The sequence below is a fragment of the Otolemur garnettii genome, unplaced genomic scaffold, assembly GCF_000181295.1.
Source record: "Otolemur garnettii isolate 467f Iridium unplaced genomic scaffold, OtoGar3 scaffold00197, whole genome shotgun sequence".
NCBI classification, from domain to species: domain Eukaryota; kingdom Metazoa; phylum Chordata; class Mammalia; order Primates; family Galagidae; genus Otolemur; species Otolemur garnettii.
The window spans coordinates 1,020,403-1,034,919 of NW_003852592.1; the positions used below are offsets into that span (position 1 = coordinate 1,020,403).

Sequence of the window (14,517 nt, forward strand, 5' to 3'; positions counted from 1 at the left end):
CTGTCAGGAGCGTGCCGTCCCCAGCACCTGCCCTGATGCGTCACAGCCTCTAGTGACAGCTTTTTACTGACCTTCCGTGGCTTTTTCCTCACAGCCTGGCTGGGTTGTGATGGCCACAGTGTCCCACCTGGAGCCAGCTTTCTCCCCTCCGCTCTTGCCCTGTTTCTGAGTCTGGGCTACTGACCAGACGCTCTGATGCTCCTCTTGGATGCCCCCAGCTGCCCACCTTGCTCCGTGATGTGGCTCTGTCTGGGTTTCTCTAGATGTGCCCGGGTGTGTTTGGGTCCTGCCCACCGGCAGCCTTAGTCTTACTTTCTCCAGACAGTTCTTCAGCGCCTGTGTAATGGGCTGCTTGCAGACAGGTGATGAGGTGGGGTCAGGGATGAGAGGGTCGCCCAGTGGCTGCTGCTGGCTGTGCCGGGGTCTGGCGAGGACGCTTGTGTGCAGGAGGAAGTTGAGTGGACTGGCCGGTCTGAGCCAGGCACAAGCTCTAATGACCGCTGTGTGTTAGTTGAAGTCATCAATAGTTAGAAGAAAATTAGGGGAATGAATTTTCTTTTATTCACTTCTACACAAAAGAGTGTTGATCTGGAAGGTTTATCACAAGCTCAGCTGCTGGTTTTGGCCCGGCCCCCTCTGATGAGGCCACTGGATTGTCACCAAGTACATCTTGAGAACGGCTGTAAAGAACAATCTGGCGCCTACAAGTCGACTTGCCGGGGATGATCTCACTGGGGCTCCCGTTCAGCACCAGGTCTGCCTGCTGTGGAGGACGTGACATCGTCCAGGGAAGGGGCTAAGCGTTGACTCACTGCACTCCCCTCCTGAGGGACAGAGCACCACCTTCCCCGGGCAGCATGGAGGGGGGGCAGGAGCCGCAGGTGACAGCTGCCTGGTGGTCTCATGGCAACACCCATTGGAGAACAGGACTTTCTGTTGTGGCATAGGGAAGAAGCAGCAAAGATGTGACTGTGTCTTGAAGTGCAATAAAGAAAAACATCAAAGTCTGCATGCCAGCAAGAGAGGGAGAAACGGGGTGGAGATTCATGTTATCAAAGGTCATTTAATAAAAAGCAAGGATCTTAGTCGGCAGTGCTCTTACCTGTAAACCAGTCTGGAGTCTTCACTCTTTGGGGAGTGAAGAACAGTGAGATCGTAGGCAGTCTCAGAGAGCTTCAATGCCCACAGGGAAATGGATCAGATTTCTAAAGCTGGAGTTGTTTTTGGAGTAAAACACTGTATTTGCACGTCCCTGGTTTTCCTGAAGGAAAATACATAAATACTGTCTTGAAGGAAGTACTTAAAACTTGGGCACAGGTGCAGTGGCTCGTGCCTATAGTCCCAGCTACTTGGGAGGCTGAGGCAGGAGGATCCCTTGAGCTCAGGAGTCCAAGACTCATTCTCTAAAAAAAAAAACTTAAATGGGAAGTCTGGGAAATAAAACGAATGAATGAAGTGTAGACAAAACCATAAATCTGCATATAAAACCACTTTAGAGTATGCAAGTTAGTTTTGAAATGGCAGCGTATTCACGTTGCCCGAGAGAAAAAAATGTCCGAGAGTACGGAATTGAAAGTAAGAGGATCAGGCTGCCGTTCTCACAATGCTGCGCGGTGCATGAGCTTACGTTTATGTGGAATCTGTGCTCGACCCTGTGTGGAAAGTATTATTTTCCTTTTTGAATTAGGGAAATGGAGCTCAGAGAGATTAAATGATTTGCACACAGCACAGGTGGGATTTGAACCCAGAGCACCCTAGGCAGGGCCCGAGGAAGCCGGCAGGCATCACAGCAGACCCTGCATTTCTTGGGGCTGGCTGCAGCTTTTCAGAGGTGAGCACAGGGCAGGGTTGAGTTTGCACTTGGGCTCATTTCCCAGGGTTGCCTTACAGATTAGCATATCACCACAACCTGGGTGCCTTAAACAGCAGGAATATGTCGTTTCACAGTCCAGAAGGCCAGAGGTCTGCAGTCAAGGCTGGGGTGGGCTAGGCCTCCTGGGAGGGGGGGGGGCTCCCCACAGTTCCTTGTGTCCCTTAGCTTGTAGTTCGCATCCCTGCTTCCGTCTTTGGATGACTTTCTCTGCTGTGTGTTTGTGGATGTATCTCTGTGTCTCTTTTCTCTATTTGAGAAGGGTGCCAGTCATTGGATTCAGGGGCCACCTGACTCCAGCGCCAGCCCCTCCTGATTGAACCAGCTACATCTGCAGGCGACCCTGTTCCCAAGCATGGCTGATTCTGAGCTTCCAGCCAGACAGGATTGTTTTAGGAGCACCATTCACCCTGGAGTCAGGCAGCCTTGGGCAGAATCCCAACTCTGTCACTTCCTAGCTGCTGGGTCTTGGAGGAGTATGTGAGATCTGGCTTCAGAGGTAGATGGCAGCAGTGCCCACTCAGCCAGGGGGTCATGAAGATTAAACACAGCCATGCCTGGCGCTTGGCGACCCACACCAGGGATCCCAAAGGCAGGTTTGGTAGGTGATGGTGAAAGCTCGTGGGCCTTAGAGGGATGATGAACTTGAAACCACACACCCAGAAAGCCCCTGCACGAAGCTGTCCTGGGCGCTGACGTGTCAATCTTTGGAAGGGGTTTCCAATGAAGAAAGTATTGTTGGTCTTTGGAGGAGATTCTAGGTTGGGGTGGCCATCCAAGGATGCTGTATCAAGCCCAGCAGGGCCTGGCTTCTGGTGGCTCAAGGAAGAAGGAGCATCTCAACCAAAGATCACCAGTGGCCCTGCTGTTGAGCTTCTGGGGAAGGGGGTGTGTTACAAGACCTAATTTCTGACTTTATAGTCTCCTTTGTGGATGGACCAAATAAAGCCTCGAGCTACATCAGGTGTGGGAGGCTGTTTGCCTTGCAGCTGAGCCAGGGAGAGTGGGGCACAGACACAGAGGGAAACCAACCAGCCCTCCACAGGGGATGAAGGGGCCGAGGTGCTCCCACTGTGCCTGGTGCTCTGACAGTCTCCAGCTTTCTGGTGAATCACTCCAGCCACTCATTTTAAGCTTTTCAGACAAACAAGGACCCTTTAAAACCTGTCCATTTCCTGGCCCTTGGGCACAATATTTGCCTGCAGCAGAGGAACACGGGATGCAGGGTGGTCAGGGCAGATTAGAGCACCGGGAAGCAGTTGGCAGTTGTGTTGTTGCGACTGGCCATGTGAGTGAAGTTCTTCATGCCTAGGGTGTGGTGGCCTCCTGCAGACACTGCACAGCCCCTCGGCCGTTGGTTACAACTGGCCACTGCGTGCATGCCACATGAAGCGTGGGTGTGCGGCAGACCCTTCATTTGTGACAAGTTGGCATTGTGACTATAATTTATATAATGTTTCTATAGGCACATCTGTCTCCAAAGTGCCAACTGGACTGGGGTTGGCGCAGCACCTGGCTGTATGCATGCTGCCTCCCCACTCAATCAGCTTAGCTGAAACTTTGGAGAGGAGCCATGAACTAAAGCATTTTGTGTTCTGAAGTGACTTTGCTGATGCTCTAGCTAGGGTCATGTGCAAAGTGACATCTGTCTGTTGTCTTCCTCACCTGTGGCTGCCACATTGGTCCTCTTGTGCTGAACAAGTGAAGGGTGCTCCCATCCCGCTCCATAGCAGGTCTGTGCAGGGCCTGCCTCGCCCCCGGTGCTCCAGCTTTGTGACAGACTGCTGTATGCTATGTGGATCGCAGTATGCTATGCGGTACAGGCTGGGAGGGGCTTGAGGAGCAAGGCCAGGCCTGGGGGCGGGGTGCAGGGGAGGGCCTCCTCTCTCCCTGTGAGGGCCACAAGCCCATGAACAAGACATTGGCAGGTGGAATGAGGGCAAAGGAAGGGTCCTGGAGGAACATTGGGTGGGCTGGCACTCTAAGTTAGAAAGGGCACATCTGCTGGGACAGCTGGGCACTCACGGCACCACCCCATAGGACATGAGCCATTGCCCCAACCCTGGAATTTGACTGTCTTCAGTAGGAAGGGGAGCAGCGGCATGGATTGTGCTGTGGGAAAGCAGAAGTGACTCTGTCAGTCATGCTGCCAGGAACTGGGTATAAGCGCCTAAGTGGTGGCAGTGCACGCAGGAGCTGGGGACGTGCCCCATGTGGGGGCTGGGCACCTGTTCCCTCTAAGCTCTGCCTCTGTCCATCCTGAGTCTTTGCCTGCCCAGCAGACTTCACATAGGTATTCTCTGGGGCTGGGGCCGTTTGTCCCTCAGCTGGGCAGTTGACCCCCATTGACCCCCATGGGTCAGCAGCTTCCACAGCCAGGGGAAAGCTTTGTGTGTGTTTGTTTCTAAAATGTCGCTTTCCTGGAGAAGAAGGAAGGGAGCACAAAGCTGGGGGCATATGAGTTTTCTTGTTTTTGAGACAGGTGGGAGTGCAGTGGTGTCATCATAGCTCGCTGCAGCCTCCATATCCTGGGTTCACGCGATCCTCTTGCCTAAGCCTCCTGAGTAACTGGAGCTTTCAGCTTCTGCCACTACACCCAGCTAATATGTTAAAAGATGGGGTCTTGCTGTATTGTCCAGGCTGGCCTCGAGCTCCTGGCCTCAAGACATCCTCCCAGTCAGCTTCTCAGAGTGCTAGGACCACAGGCATGAGCAACCATGCCAGGCCGAGTTTCCTTTAGACTCAGAGTCAAGACCTTCTGCTCTAGCTGGATAGCCCCCGAGTGCCAAGCATTTGCCAGCTGAGTGGTGGGGACAGGAATGTAGGAAGACAGAGATAAGGCCAGCTTTGAGATAGGACTGGGTGCCAACTCCCATTAGCTTCTCTGATTCTTGGCTTCAACCAAACCTATCTCAGGCCAAGACAAATGTCACCTCTGAGAGGCTAGCCTTCCTCCCCATCCTGTTTGGGGAACATTATGTTTCCACTAGATGTGCATGAGTTTCTGAGGGGGGCTTTGCTGATGGGTAATAGGAGAGTCTTCTGCTGTGTTCCCCCCCCCCAATTCCCTGGACGCTGCAGATCGTGCAGTGAGGCCCATCCAGTGGGAAGGTGTGTGCCAGGTCCAGCCTTGGACTGGACACAGTGCCTGCCAGGGGCCAGTGTGAGGCAGCCTCCTAGGGTGCCCATGTCCTGCAAGCCTCCTGCTGTTGACACAAAGCCTGGGAAGGCTGAGAGGAAGGAAGGGGCAATTTCAGCGTGGAAGGTGGATAGACGGGTAAGGTCAGAAACGGGAACCAGCAGGAATCCTTCATCTGTGGCTGTGACACCATTGGGGGGTGTGTGTGTCTAGATCTACAGAGACCAGGCTCCCATTTCCAGGTCAGGGAAATCACGTGATGGTTAGAGGGAAGGAGGGACAGATGTACTTTCTCTGCGTTGTACTTCAGAGACGTCTGTGATGAATCAGAGGGCTGCTTCCATCCCTCTGCTGGGATGAGTCCTTTTATACCTGGAGTGCTCTTGGCAGGCCAGTGAGACCTGAGTGAGACCCTCCCCTGACTAGCCCCAGTGGAAGGAGGGACACCCCAGCCATGGGTCTCCTGTTCTGCACATCAGCTTGTTTTACCTTTGATATTATTTGTATTTGTGAGCTAAATTTCCTGGATCAAATTCCAGCTCTGCTGTTGTCTAGCTGCGGGACCTTGGGCAACTCATGTGACCCTTTGTGCCTCAGATTCTTCGTTTAGAAACCAGTTATGATTAGGATGTGTACCTCGTAGGGCTGTTAGAGGACGTAGAGTGTGAATGTATGTAAAGGTGAGTAGCCTGGTGCCCAGCCTGGGCCAGTACTTGGTAACTGTGGGCTGTTATCATTATTAGCACTAAAGCAAAGGTTTGTGGAAAGAATTCCAGTCTCACGGGTGAGCCTGTGAACTTCAGGACAGGGGCTGTGCTGTTTACAACTTTTCCTTCATTTGTGTGCCCAGAATTGTGTAACTGAGCCCACTGGTGTGTCAGGGGTTGCAGGAGTCGTGGAGCTGAGATGAGCAAGTGATGGGCCCGTCCTGCAGGAGCTCCCAGTGCGAAGGGGACAGAAAGGCACACTCGGGGCCAACATCTGTCCCACAGCAAGGTCCCCAGGGAGAGAGCCGGCCAGGAGGCATTGCCTTCTGAGATACGGGGTAGTTTCCTTCACATAGTCTGAGCTTCTCTATTAGATTTCAAAGACCCAGAGAGGAAATATGAAGATTCACATTTAGACGGCCAGTGCAAGAGCAGAAATTGAGATGAACGTGCCTGGCACTTTCATTTTATAAGTGGCCGCACCAGGACCTGCAGAAGTGCAGTGATTTACCCAACTTACTATAAAAGTTTGTGATGGAGTCAAAACCACTGAAAGTCAGTGGGGAGGTCATCCAGTAGAGGTCTGCTGACTCTGAACTTGGGGTCCTCTCCTCTGAAACGTGCTGCCTCTTGCTATCAAAACCCTCACTTTCCCGTCTTTGCAAGTACCTGCCGCTGTGGAATGGGCTCAGCGACCTCAGCAATTCCGTTCAGTGGCGCTAGGCCGGCTTGCCCTGTGTCTGCCGGATCTTGGACAGGCTTGTGTTGATGTTGCTGACATCAGCCTAAACTTGGGTGAGTCTGGGGGTTTCCCTGCAGCGTGCTTAAACATTACCCAGGAAAGCGTCCTTCAAACGTGCTATTGTGAATTACGAAGGTGACAAGCCAGAAAGCCGCACATGTCCCATCTTCAAACCCTTTAAACTAGCGGATCTCAAGTGTGGTCCTCAAACAAGCAGCAAATTGGGACATCGCTTGGGCCCTTGTTAGAGATGCAGATTCTTGGGCTCCATCCCATTGTCACTGACGGGGTGGGGCTCAGCTGTGTGCACTTCAGGGGCCCTTCAGGAGATTCTCGAGATATCAGTTGAGAACCACTCTCAAGAGGCTCCCGCCTTTCCCTGCTGTGAGCTTCTGAAGTCCACTCCCCAGCTCCCCAGCTCCTCAGCCCACACTCAGCTCAGCCTTCAGGCAGACAGTGGGGGGTGGGATGGAGAGGAGTGGGAGACAAGGGACCCCAGGGGAGGAAAAGCTTTTTGCCTTGGCAGGTTTGCCTGGACTTGGAGCCAAGATTCAATCAATCTTGGTAGCTTTCTTATTTAAACGACTCTCCTATTCTCTTTCGTCCCTGCTGAGTGGGGTTGGTTAAGGTGTGCACAGGGGTCGGGCTGACACTCTTCTCCAGTCCACACCGAGGCCCAAGCCCTTACTGCCAGAGCTGCCCACCCACGTTCCTTCCCAAACAAAACCACACCAGGCAGCACTGTGCTCCCAAAGTGGGGCTTTCATTTTGTGCCATTAGCTTAAACCAGTGGGGATTTAACACAATCCATGAAATTAAGCAATTAGGCAGCAGAATTCCAGATGACTGCCATGGTCGCTGCTGGTGTGCTCGTGTGTGCTCTCGTGAGCGAGTGGGGGGGGCCCTGTAAAGTTGCAGGCTGGACTCTCCTGCCTGACCAACTCCCCATGGTGTCGGGATCCAGGAAACAGGACAACTGCGGTTGAATAACTTGCCCTATGTGAGTCACTAAGGAACGGGTTCCACATCTGCTGCTGTTTGTAGAGGAGAGAAAAAGCAGCTGCTTCTCATCCTTCTCTCTCTCTCTCTCTCTTTTTCTTTCTTTCTTCCTTTCTCTCCCCACCTTCTCTCTCTCCCTCCCCTTCTCTCTCTGATTTGTTTTTGCTTTTTTTGTAACGTGTCCAGAGTTAATAAATGCGTGTAAGTATGCAGCATGTGGTTTGCGGGCGGGGAGAGCGGCTGAGTTATTGTGACAAAGTGCAAGCTCTTTTCTTTGCTAAGGGAATCATTGATGCCACACATTGCTCCTGCTGGGCACAGAGGGTCTGTCAAGCTGCCATCGCAGGCCCTTTGTCAACAGGGCTTGTCCAGCCCCGGTGCTCACAGCCAGCTCTCCAGGCCCTCTGCTGCCTGGTGGAAAGAGGCTGCAGTTTCTCACCAGTGAAGGGCCTCTCCTGGTGCTGTTACTTAATCCCATTTGTACAGCCGGGTTTCTGCCTCAGGTCATAGGGTTGTCCACCCAAGGCCTGTGTGACCTGGGCCCTCTGTCTGCATGGCTCAGTGAGGTGTTCCCCGGGAGGCTCCATGCTGTAGGAGGGGTGTAGCTGGCCTGTGGGGCTGGTCGTTGGGGTGCCCATCTGGGGGCCCTTCCTGACCAGACAGGCTGGTGGAAACCTGCTACTCACAGGCCACTTTGCAAGAGTTTGCCAGTCTCTCTGCAACCAGCCTGAGTCTGTGCTTCAAGCTGTCTATCTATTTGGGAATGTTGGCCCTCTCAAAAAGAGAGCAATTGAGAAAAAAGCAAGCGTCTTCAGGATCAGCATCTGTCTGACTCTGGAGGATTTAATTAAAAAAATTTTTTTTACCTTTTGGAGAAAGCATATCCAGGTGCTTGCTTGGTCACTGCAAGGCAATGAATACATTTACTGGCTTAATTTAATTATACCACATTGTATCCATACAGCAAAACACCACACCGCACCCATAAACATATACCATTATGCCTTGTCAATCAAAATAATAGGATAAATTTTTTAAAATAAAAAAATTATGGGCTTGGCGCCTGTGGCTCAAGTGGCTGAGGCACCAGCCACGTACACCTAAGGTGGCAGGTTTGAATCTAGCCGGGCCAGCCAAACAACAATGATGGCTGCAACCAAAAAATAGCCAGGTGTTGTGGCGGGCACCTGTGGTCCCAGCTACTTGGGAGACTGAGGCAGGAGACTCGCCTGAGCCCAGGAGTTGGAGGTTGCTGTGAGCTGTGATGTCATGGTACTCTACGCAGGGGGATAGCTTGAGGTTCTGTCTCAAAAAAAAAAAAAAATTCTGGATTTTTATAGAGCACATTACTGAGTAGATTCCTAAGAAAAGATACCTGGGAGGACATTTTTAAAAACCTTTTAAAGCCTGAGAGTATCTTTATGGGATTTTTTTTTGCAGTTTTTGGCCAGGGCTGGGTTTGAACCTGCCACCTTTGGCATATGGGACCAGGTCCCTACCCCTTTGTGCCACAGGTGCTGCCCAACTTTATTGGGAGTTTTAAATAAAGATAAATTCACTGTCTTCCAGCTTCTAGCATTGCTGTTGAGAGACCCTCTCCCATTCTGGTGCCTGACTGTTTGTATTAGATGCATTCTGTCTTTCCCAAAGATTTTAAGAGTTTTTTTTATCGCTGGTGATTCTAAATAGCATGATTCTTTGAGCTGGGTATTGTTTAACCCAACAACTCACGGCATTCACTTAAAGTTTTCTTGAATTATTTCTTGTATTGTTTCTTGGGTCTCCCATTTGTTTCCTTGGCTTTCTCCTGCTGTAATGACTTCCAGGCAGTTGCGAAAACTCTTGGATTGACGAGCTTTGTCTTTTTTCTATTTCCCATGGCTTTGTCATTTTGTTGAGCTTTTCAGGAAATTTCTTCAGCCTTATCTTAAAGCCCTTATATGCATTCTTTATTTTGTCTCTTATGTTTTAAATTTCCAAGTACTCTTTTCCTGTTCCCCAGACATTCCTTGTAATAGCTTTTTTTGTTCTTGTTTTATGAGTACAAAATCTCACCTGGTATGATTTTCATTAAATAAAGTTTATGTTCCCTACACTGACTCTATTCTCTTTGAATTCCTTTTCTTTTTCTAATTGTTTTATTTGTTTTGGTGTCTTATTCACATTTAGAAACTTTCCTTAAATACTTGCCAGTCTTTGTCCATTTAAATTTAATAGAGGTACAAAATTAGGGGCTCCTGGTGTGTATGCAGGGCCTGTGATTTGTTTGGCCTCATTTTAGGGTTTTGTTGGGTCCCCACTTGGTCCTCTGCCTGGGGTATGTAAGTGTAGCGCTCTAAGATCTGAGGGGCCCTCTGGTGTCCATGTAGAACCTGCCTCTTGTGGGTCTGCTGTACCCCAGCCCGCAGGCTGGTTCTGACCTTTGGTACAGAGTACACACTTTGGTTGCTGCTGGAGTTGGTGAGGGTTGTCATCTGCAGCCAAGGCCCAGAGGAGTGAGTCTGCTTGTCCCTGCTCAGACTTTACGCCGAACTTTACACTGAATACAGCTTCTGTGAAGGAGTCGGGAGCACCTAGGGCCCCGGTGCAGGAGCCCTCCTGAGTCCTGCGGCATCAGCTTCCCTGTCTGTAGGCGGCTGCACTATTTTTCTTACTCTCGTCAGATCCACTGTCCATTTGCTTTCTAAGCACAAAGTACTGTTGATACGTTCCTGTTTCCCTTACCACTTTCCTGCGTGTGGTTATAACTTGTTTTCTAAACTGTAATTTTAAACTGACTTCAGGAACGAGGGGAAACCGTCCTGTGTGCTCAATCTAAAACGCGTGGCTGGAAGTACCTGCTGAGATTCTTCCTGAGCAGTCCAGAGGCTCAGGGTTGTCTGCGTGGTTTTCCTTCTCCTGTTCCCCTCCCGCTGGTTTCCGCTTTCTGGAATTATCCTGGTCATCATGATCCCTCGAATCGCCAGGCTGGGTGCTCCAGACTTCAGACTCATTCTTTGGGGTTGAGGGGTGTCTCCCCCACTTAGAATGCCTTTTTCCTGTGGCTTTCATGACACTGGGCAGCCGGGTCCCCGTTGGTGCCTCCGATGGCTTTTACAAAGAGCTCGTCGTCTTGTTCCCTGCATCCCAGCGAAGGTGCCCTTGGGGTCTCTCTTTCTCTTCTTTTTTTAATTAATTATGTTTTGTTTTGCAATATCTTTATTTGGCTTTGTCAAGATACACCACCTTTCATGAAGATGGAACGCGTCACGAATTTGCGTATCATGCTTGCGCAGGGGCCGTGCTGATCTTCTGTGTATCGTTCCAATTTTAGTATATGTGCTGCTGAAGCGAGCACTCTTTCTCTTCTTTTCTTTGTCCTTTACCAACTTCATTGTAGCTGTTACCTGTGCTCAGGTAGGTGAGTTATAAGTTTGATTCCTGACTCAGCCTCTTTCCCCTTCATCCTGGCAGATCCTTCTTGGATTCCTGCAGCCTTGCTGGTAGAAATGATCCTCCCTGGGCCCATGGTTGCCCCGGTGACAAGCAGAGAAGTTGGGAGGTGGAGATGGCTTAGAAGAAAAGGATTGGGGACGGGCATCATGGCTTTCTCACTCTCAGCTCAGCCTCAGAAATATGGCCAAGCTTCATGGGGAGCCTACTGAAGAGGTATAATTTGTGAGCAAAAAAAAAAAGGTTTGGGTGGTTGAAAGTGGAATGAAATTTTAATGGTTTACTTGAGTGTAAGAGATTATTTATTTTAAGATTACTGAGAAAGCCCAGGCAACCCCTAATTGCAGCTTCACATACTGGGCTTTCAAAATTTCTGGGTCTTTGAGTTCTTGCTGCCCATGATGCCCAAGTGGACAGTCACGTCCTACCTGTGGCAAATGTTAAAATGTTGCTTTAAAAAGAAAGAGAATTTTTTTTTGTTTTTTTATTCTGCTTTAGCACAGGGTCCTGCTGTTACAAGCAGCTGAGATCAAAGGCCTGAGATGGCTTAGTTGTGACTCTCCTCCGGGGTGTATAGGGCACAGATGTGGGTAGAGAGGAAGGGCACAGGATGAGGCCGGGGTTGGGAGAGGCCTAGTGTCTTCCAGCATTGCCTGCTATGGGCCCCCAGGGGGCTGCTTCTGCTAGCCTGACAGCCAGGCACTCTGTACACTCACGGATAGAGAATACAGGTTCAGATTAGAACCCAAGGCCCAGCTGTGGCTGCTGCCCCAGCTCCTGCATCCTGCTTCTCCCTACCCACACCCGCCATTTGCATTGCAAACTCAGCCCCTGGGCTGGACTAGCATGGAGGGAGTTGGAAGTGGGGTGTGATGGACCAGTCCCAGGCTGCTCTCAGGCCAGCACCCACCCCTGCACCCCTGTACTCCTGCCCCAGTGGCCCCTGGACATGGTGTTGAGGGAGTGGGCACACATTCACAGGGCGCAGGGAAATCACCCTGGGATAGCTAATCACATATCCAAACGAGGTCGGTAATCCACATCCCCCAAATAAACGCAAAGATGTTAGTAATTTCTGGCCATATGTTCTTTCTTCCCTACTCTCCCCAACTCCAAAAAGAAAGTGAGCCAAATGGCAAGAAATAGCCTAATGCGTAAGACATCCCCATCATTTGACTTCTCTCCCCCGCTCCTACCCCCTCCACGTGAACTGGATTCCTTTACATGGTCATGGCAAAGGAACATTAATTTTTGATTTCAGTTGTGTTAAAAGGGACAAAATCAGAAGAGTGAAATAGTTTCCATTGAGGCAATCTCATTTTCAACTGAGTCATGGTGCCGCAGGAGAGAACATGGTCTTTGGAGGTGGTGTGGGTTCTGATCCTGGTTCTGTTACTCTGGCTCTTGTTACTTAACCTGAGTTGTCCTTCTCAACTGTCATAAAATAGTAACAATGGTTTCTTGAAGTCACAAGCCAGTGGGAGGGGGGAAGACAGGTGGTCCCCGACACCTCCCCCATCAAGACTTAACATTAAAACAGCAGGTGAGTCACTTATAGTAAGTCACCCAGTCCCTTACTCTGCTCACATACAGAGCCCAGTGGGTGGGGTGGGAGGTGCCCAGGAAATGATGGGTCTCTGCAGAAAACAGAGTCCCCTACTTGCCAGATGGGGTGGGGCCCCTCTCTCCCAGTGACAACTTAATCACTCCAGTGGCTTGCTTGGTCTGGACCTCAGATCTTGGGGCTTATCTTACGTTCTGGAGTGTCTAGTGGAAGGAGCAGAAATACTTTTCCCATCTTCCCATCATGCGGTACCCTTTGCAGCCTTTCTTTGAGAAGTGGTTTCTACCCGCTGCCTTCTGCTGGGGGTGGGGGGAGGACAGAGGTGGAGACTTGCCTGTGCCCTGCCCAGGCAGTGAGATTCCTCTTGCTGGTTCCTCACTCAGCCCCACTGAGGACCTTTCTCATTCAGTGAAGCACAGACTAGAAGAGGGAGAACCTTTGCTCCAGTGAACACCCAGGGACAGGTTTATAAGCCAGCAGTGGGTGCTGCACCATGGTGGGCCTGTGTCTGGGTGAAGCCCAGGAGGGGTAATCTTTGCTTCTTCCTGTCTGCTGCACCCCACGCTGCTGGTCTCCATGGAGAAGGAATCAGCACATCCCAGAGCCCTGGGCAGCAGTAGGGAGAGGGGAAGGAGCGTGAAGGAAGCAGCTCATTGCCCTGAGTGTCCCTGGGGGGCCCATGTGAATCCTGGGACATTCTGCTCGCTGGTGCCCAGCTCCTGCCCTTCTGCCACCCTTGGGCTGAGGTGTTCTTAGGCCTCGGATCTCATGCAGGGCCAGGCTCTGGAACTCTTTGTAAGACAGAAAGCAGAGGGAGGGGTCTCACTGAGTGACCTGGAGACATTCCTCCAAGATTTGTTGCTAGAATCTTTTTCTCCTCCTTCCCATTCTTGAGTTAGCCAAGTGTGCTGTTCCAGGCAACTAAATATTGAATAATAAAGCCTCCAAAGCTTAGTTGCTTCCCTTGCTAGAGTGTTTTCCTCTTGGAATCAGGAGGAAATCTTTTACCATTTCATAAGGAAAGTCATTTTGAAATGCAGGTGAGACTGCGGAGAGGGTCTGGGTTCCTCTTCCCAATTAAATGTAAATCCTGGCCCATTGGATCAGTATGCTAAGTTTGGGGTTCATTCTGAAGAATTTGGGGACCCTAGAATCAGCCTGGACAAAGTGGTGACTGACAGAGCTGACACTCAGATCTGGGTTTCGGGTTAGGACTAGTGACCTGGGGCAAGTCAGCCTAACTCCACATTCCTCACTTCTCCCCCTTGTTAGGTGGGGAGAGTAAAATATTGTACGTTTCTCCTGAAGCTGTTGGGATTAGTGGAGGAAAAGCATGAAAGATACTTGGCACGTGTCCTGGCAGGTTAATGCGTTCGCAATTGTTAGTGTGATTCAGCTCAGGTTCAAGGCCATCCTTGTTGAGTGTGGGTGGAAGCCTTGTGTTATTAAAAAGCGGGGGGGTGGTCATTTTGTTTTGTTTTTAATTTTTTTTTTAATTAAATCATAGCTGTGTACATTAATGCAATCATGGAGTACAATGTGCTGGTTTTACACACAATCTGAAATGCTTTCATCAAACTGGTCAACAGCCTTCATGGCGTTTTATTATTGTGGGCTGCTCATTTTGAATTCAGAAGACCTTAGAGGATGTACAGAAGATTGGTGACTAGCATTTAGAAAATGGTTTCTAACTCCTTTTGGAATACCTGGGCCTGGCCCATCTTAGAGGGGAATTGACCGTCACCAGGACGGTGTTGAGAATTTATGGAGCGTCTCCTTTATCATCTGTCCTCATCAGTCGGGCCTGCTGGGACATCACTGAAGGGTCTGGTCCACGGGTTAATAATAATGTTCATTCAAGGTCTGTAGCAACAAAGAAAAGAGAAGGCACAGTGGGCGGACGGGCTGGTTTTCCCTGATGCTGGGGCTGTGCTGGGAATGGAGCAGCCTGGGTTCCAGGTCAGATTTGAGGAGAGAGCATCGCCTGGATTCATCTGTGAGGACTTCACCGGGACTCACATGGATCTGTTGGAAAGTCAGATTTCGATCCTGGGTGGACCTGCC

At 50.5% G+C, this 14,517-nt stretch overlaps 1 protein-coding gene and 1 non-coding gene across 2 annotated transcripts in view; one reads left to right on the plus strand and one right to left on the minus strand.

Moving 5' to 3' along the window:
- SFRP1 (secreted frizzled related protein 1) overlaps positions 1-14,517 on the plus strand; it is a 38,922-nt gene that overhangs the window by 20,223 nt on the left and 4,182 nt on the right. The window lies entirely within an intron of this gene.
- On the minus strand, positions 10,688-10,794 carry LOC111721889. The gene has a single exon (XR_002770884.1). It is a non-coding gene; the product is annotated as a U6 spliceosomal RNA (small nuclear RNA).